The sequence below is a fragment of the Pseudophryne corroboree genome, chromosome 3 (genome assembly GCF_028390025.1).
Source record: "Pseudophryne corroboree isolate aPseCor3 chromosome 3, aPseCor3.hap2, whole genome shotgun sequence".
Lineage (NCBI taxonomy): Eukaryota > Metazoa > Chordata > Amphibia > Anura > Myobatrachidae > Pseudophryne > Pseudophryne corroboree.
In genome coordinates this window covers 672,285,748-672,291,747 of record NC_086446.1, presented here as the reverse complement: position 1 = coordinate 672,291,747, position 6,000 = coordinate 672,285,748, and positions in this window count along the sequence as shown.

Sequence of the window (6,000 nt, the reverse complement as noted above, 5' to 3'; positions counted from 1 at the left end):
ATCTCTCGTGTGAATGCCCCACAGCGACAGCGATGCGCGGCACCGCACAATGCTATCGCCGCTAGCACGTCGCTCATTTCACCTGCTGGAAATGAGCGCCCCCCCCCCTCGCTTAGCACACATCGCGCTGAGTGCAGTGAGAGATGTGTGCTGAGCGGTCTGTGTTAGATCGCTCAGCACACATCTCTGCCCGTGTGTACTGCCCTTTAGAGAGATATGAACTACTATCCAATCAGCTCCAACAATAACGGTTATTTCTCTGACGTCCTAGTGGATGCTGGGAACTCCGTAAGGACCATGGGGAATAGCGGCTCCGCAGGAGACTGGGGACATCTAAAGAAAGCTTTAGGACTATCTGGCGTGCACTGGCTCCTCCCCCTATGACCCTCCTCCAAGCCTCAGTTAGATTTTTGTGCCCGACCGAGCAGGGTGCAATCTAGGGGGCTCTCCTGAGCTTCTTAGATAAAAGTTAGTTTTAGGTTTTTTATTTTCAGTGAGACCTGCTGGCAACAGGCTCACTGCATCGAGGGACTAAGGGGAGAAGAAGCGAACCTGCCTGCTTGCAGCCAGCTTGGGCTTCTTAGGCTACTGGACACCATTAGCTCCAGAGGGATCGAACACAGGCCCAGCCTCGGAGTCCGGTCCCAGAGCCGCGCCGCCGGCCCCCTTACAGAGCCAGAAGCAAGAAGAGGTCCGGAAAATCGGCGGCAGAAGACATCAGTCTTCATCAAGGTAGCGCACAGCACTGCAGCTGTGCGCCATTGCTCCTCATGCACACCTCACACTGCGGTCACTGATGGGTGCAGGGCGCTGGGGGGGGGGGGGGGGGGGCACCCTGAGCAGCAATATTAACACCTTGGCTGGCAAAAATACATCACATATAACCCCCAGGGCTATATGGATGTACATTAACCCCTGCGAGAATCCATAAAAATGCGGGAGAAAAGTCCGCGAAAAAGGGGCGGGGCTATCTCCTTCAGCACACTGGCGCCATTTTTCCCTCACAGCTCCGTTGGAGGGAAGCTCCCTGGCTCTCCCCTGCAGTTAATACACTACAGAAAGGGTTAAAAAGAGAGGGGGGGCACAATTTAGGCGCAGTATACAATATATATGCAGCTATAAGGGAAAACACTTTTTTATAGGTGCTATCCCTGTGATATATATAGCGCCCTGGTGTGTGCTGGCATACTCTCCCTCTGTCTCCCCAAAGGGCTTTGTGGGGTCCTGTCCTCTATCAGAGCATTCCCTGTGTGTGTGCTGTGTGTCGGTACGGCTGTGTCGACAGGTATGTGGAGGATAATGAGGTGGAGGCGGAGCGAATGCCTGTAAATATGTTGTCACCCCCTGCGGGGTCGACACCGGTGTGGTTGAACTTATGAAGGATTACGTGAAAGTGTCAACTCCTTACATAAAAGGTCGACGACACGGAACAGCCGGCTACTCAGCTTGTGCCTGTTCCAGCTTCTCAAATGTCATGGGGGCTCTAAAATCGCCCGCTACCTCAGATAACAGACACAGATGTCGACACGGATACTGACTCCAGTGTCGACATCGATGAGACTGGTGTACCCTCCAAATAGGTCCACCCGTTACATTTTTCATTGCCTCAATCCTGTATTACACATTTATGATTATACCCCAGGTACCACATAAAAAGGGTATTGTGTTTGGTGAGAGAAAACTATTAGTAGTTTTTCCTGCATCTGAGAAATTAAATGAGGTGTGTGAGGAAGAGTGGTCTTCCCCCGGTAAGAAATTGATAATTTCTACAACGGTTATTGGCAGCGTACCCTTTCCCGCCAGAGGATAGGTCACGCGGGGAAACACCCCATAGGGTAGATACAGCGCTTACACGCTTATCAGAAAAGGTGGCACTACCGTCTCCGGGTACGGCCGCCCTGAAGGAACCTGCTGATAGAAAGCAGGAGGTTACCCTATAAGATATGGTCACACACTAGGGCATTATATTGCGACCAGCCGTTGCTTCGGCATGGATGTGCAGTGCTCCCGCTGCGTGGTCAGATTCCCTGTCGGAAAATAACTATGGATAGGGACAATATTTTGCTGAAAATAGAGCATATAAAAGACGTGGTCTTATACATGCGTGCTGCACAGAGGGATATTTGCCGGCTGGCATCAAAAATAAGCGCTAGGTCCATTGCCGCCAGACGGGGGTTATGGACTTGGCATTGGTCAGGCGATGCCGACTCGAATCGGCACATGGAAGTTGCCCTATAAGGGGGTAAAACTGTTTGGGGATAGTTTTTCAGACCTCGTTTCCACAGCTACTGCTGGGAAATTGAATTTTTTGCCACAGGCTACCCCACAACAAAAGAAAGCACCGTATCATCAAGTACAGTCCTTTCGGCCCCAGAAAAGCAAGAGGGCTAGAGGCTCATCCTTTCTGCCGAGAGGCAAAGGTAGAGGAAAAAGCTGCAACACACAGCTAGTTCCCAAGAGCAGAAGTCCTCCCTGCGTCCGGTAGGTCCACAGCATGGTGCTGGGGCTGCTCAGGCGGACCCGGGTACGGTGGGGGCCCGTCTCAGATATTTCAGCGGACAGTGGGCTCTCTCACATGGATCCCTGGGTCCTTCAAGTAGTATCTCAGGGGTACAGGCTGGAGTTCGAGACGTTCTTCCCCCCGCCGTTTCCTAAAATCTGCCTTACCGGCACCTACCTCTGCCAGGGAGACGGTGTTGGTGGATATTCAACACTATAATCACAACAAGTGATTGTCAAGGTGCCCCTCCTTCAGCAAGGAAGGGGTTACTATTCCACAGTGGTTGTGGTACCGCAACGGTTCGGTGAGACCCATCTTGAAATTAAAATACTTGAACTTTTATATCAGAAGATTCAAGTTCAAGATGGAATCGCTCAGGGCGGTTATTACGAGCCTGGACGAGGGGGATTACAGGGTCTCCCTGGACATCAAGGATGCGTACCTGCATGTCCCCATTTACCCCCCTCACCAGGAGTACCTCAGATATGTGGTACAGGACTGTCACTATCAGTTCCAGACGCGGCCGTTGGAGTTGTCCACGGCACCGAAGGTCTTTACCTAGGTAATGGCCGAAGTGATGATACTCATTCGCAAGAAGGAAGTTTTTATTATCCCGTACTTGGACGATCTCCTGATAAAGGCGAGGTACAAAGAACAGTTGGTAGTGGGGGTAGCACTCTCTCGGGAAGTGCTACAACAGCACGACTGGATTCTCAATATTCCAAAGTCACAGCTGGTCCCGACGACACGTCTTCTGTTCCTGGGAATGTTTCTGAACGCAGACCAGAAAAGAGTGTTTCTTCCAGTGGAAAAAGCCGAGGAGTTGTCATCTCTAGTCAGAGACATCCTAAAACCAGGACAGGTGTCGGTACATCAATGCACACGAGTCCTGGGAAAAATGGTAGCTTCGTACGAAGCATAATTCCATTCGGAAAACTCCACGCAAGGACGTTCCAGTGGGACCTGTGGGACTAATGGTCCGGGTCCCATCTACAGATACAACAGCGGATAACCCTGTCAGCAAGAAACAGGGTGTCGCTGCTGTGGTGGCTGCAGAGGGCTCATCTACTAGAGGGCCGCAGATTCGGAATACAGGACTGGGTCCTGGTGACCACGGATGCCAGCCTTCGGGGCTGGGGTGCAGTCACACAGGGAAGAAATTTCCAAGGAGATTTCGCTTCACATAAATATTCTGCAGCTAAGGGCCATTTACAATGCCCTAAGCCAAGCAAGGCCCCTGCTTCAGAACCAGCCGGTACTGATCCAATCAGACGACATCACGGCGGTCGCCCATGTAAACAGACAGGGCGGCACAAGAAGCAGGATGGCGATGACAGAAGCCACAAGGAATCTCCGATGGGCGACCTACACCCAGGAGAATGGGGACTTCATCCAGAAGTTTTCCTAATGCGGGTAAACCGTTGGGAATGACCACGGGTGGACATGATGGCGTCCCGCCTCAACAAGAAGTTGAAAAGATATTGCGCCAGGTCAAGGGACCCTCAGGCGATCGCTGGGGACGCTCTAGTGACACCGTGGGTGTACCAGTCGGTTTATGTGTCTCCTCCTCTACCTCTCATACCCAAGGTACTGAGAATAATAAGAAGGCGAGGAGTGAAAATCATACTCGGGGTTCCGGATTGGCCATGAAGAGCTTGGTACCCGGAACTTCAAGAGATGCTGGCAGAGGACCCTTGGCCTCTGCCGCTCAGACAAGACCTGCTGCAGCAGGGACCCTGTCTGTTCCAAGACTTACCGCGGCTGCGTTTGACGGTATGGCGGTAGAACACCGGATCCTAAAGGAAAAGGGTATTCCGAAGGAAGTCATCCCTACCCTGATCATAGCCAGGAAGGATGTCACCGCAAGACATTATCGCCGCGTTTGGCGAAAATTTGTTGCTTGGTGGGAGGCCATGAAGGCCCCGACGGAGGAATTTCAACTATGTCGATTCCTGCACTTCCTGCAAGCAGGGGTGACGTTTGGGCCTCAAATTGGGGTCCATCAAGGTCCAGATTTCGGCTCTGTCGATTTTCTTCCAGAAAGAACTGGCTTCACTGCCTGAAGTTCAGACTTTGGTTAAAGGAGTACTACATATTCAGCCTCCTTTTGTGCCTCCTGTGGCACTTTTTGGATCTCAACGTGGTGTTGGATTTCCTAAAGTCGCATTGGTTGAGCCACTTAAAACCATGGAGCTAAAGTATCTCGCGTGGAAAGTGGTCATGCTGTTGGCCTTGGCCAGGCGTGTGTCAGAATTGGCGGCTTTGTCATGTAAAAGGCCTTATCTGATTTTCTATATGGATAGGGCAGAGTTGAGGACTCGTCCTCAGTTTCTCCCGAAGGTGGTCTCAGGTTTTCACTTGAACCAACCTATTGTGGTGCCTGCGGCTACTGGGGACTTGGAGGATTCCAAGTTGCTGGACGTAGTCAGGGCCCTGAAAATGTTATTTTTCCAGGACGGCTGGAGTCAGGAAAACTGACTCGCTGTTTATCCTGATGGCACCCAACAAGCTGGGTGCTCCTGCTTCTAAGCAGTCTATTGCGCGCTGGATTTGTAGCACTATTCAGCTGGCGCATTCTGCGGTAGGATTACCGCAGCCTAAATCAATAAAAGCCCATTCCACAAGGACGGTGGGCTCATCTTGGGCGGCTGCCCGAGGGGTCTCGGCTTTACAACTTTGCCGAGCAGCTACTTGGTCAGGGGCAAACACGTTTGCAAAATTCTACGAATTTGATACCCTGGCTGAGGAGGACCTGGAGTTCTCTCATTCGGTGCTGCAGAGTCATCCGCACTCTCCCGCCCGTTTGGGAACTTTGGTATAATCCCCATGGTCCTTACGGAGTTCCCAGCATCCACTAGGACGTCAGAGAAAATAAGAATTTACTTACCGATAATTCTATTTCTCGTAGTCCGTAGTGGATGCTGGGCGCCCATCCCAAGTGCGGATTGTCTGCAATACTTGTACATAGTTATTGTTAACTAATCGGGTTCTTGTTGTGAGCCATCTATTCAGAGGCTCCTCTGTTATCATGCTGTTAACTGGGTTTCATATCACAAGTTGTACGGTGTGATTGGTGTGGCTGGTATGAGTCTTACCCGGGATTCAAAATCCTTCCTTATTGTGTCAGCTCTTCCGGGCACAGTTCCTAACTGAGGCTTGGAGGAGGGTCATAGGGGGAGGAGCCAGTGCACACCAGATAGTCCTAAAGCTTTCTTTAGATGTGCCCAGTCACCTGCGGAGCCGCTATTCCCCATGGTCCTTACGGAGTTCCCAGCATCCACTACGGACTACGAGAAATAGAATTATCGGTGAGTAAATTCTTATTTTTCAAACACAGCCTGTAACATGGCAGTTAGGAGATGATTGGCTGGTACTTTATCTTTTTCCAAGGCTTAGTACATCTGCCGCTTAGCGTGTAGCTCAGATGGGGCTTTCGATTGGCCGAAAAATCGGCCTGATTGTCAGGACTAGCCAAAAAACGGACAGTGGGGGTCATTCTG